Genomic DNA, 538 nt, shown 5'->3' on the forward strand with positions numbered 1-538 from the left:
ATTAGCCGGGCATGGTGGCACATGCCTGTAGTCCCAGCTACTTCGGAGGCTGAGGCAGAAGGATCAGCCTAGGAGGTTGAGGTGGCCGTGAGCTAGACTGACGCCATGGCACTCTAGCCCAGGCAAAAGAGTGAGACTCTGTCTCAGAAAAAAAAAAAAAGAAAGTAGAATGTGGGTTCCATAGGGAATGGGGAGTTGTTGTTTAATGGTTATATAGTTGCAGTTTTGCAAGATGAAAACAGTTGATTTCACAATGTCAATGTACCTTTCTGTATTGTACACTTTAAGTGGTTAAGATGCAAATTGTGTACGGTTTGTGTATATTACCATAATTAGAAGTAAAAAATATAAAACAGAGTGAAAACACAACCCACGATGTGGAAGAAAATTTTGCAAATCATATATCTGATTTATATCAAATGCCTACCTTGTATCTTATATTAAAAAAATCTATAGAACTCTTACAACTCAATAATGAAGTCAAATAATGCAATTTAAAAATTATGAAAGGATGGCCGGGCGTGGTGGCTCACGCCTG

This window comes from Propithecus coquereli, unplaced genomic scaffold (genome assembly GCF_000956105.1).
Source record: "Propithecus coquereli isolate 6110/MARCELLA unplaced genomic scaffold, Pcoq_1.0 Scaffold164, whole genome shotgun sequence".
Classification (NCBI taxonomy): domain Eukaryota; kingdom Metazoa; phylum Chordata; class Mammalia; order Primates; family Indriidae; genus Propithecus; species Propithecus coquereli.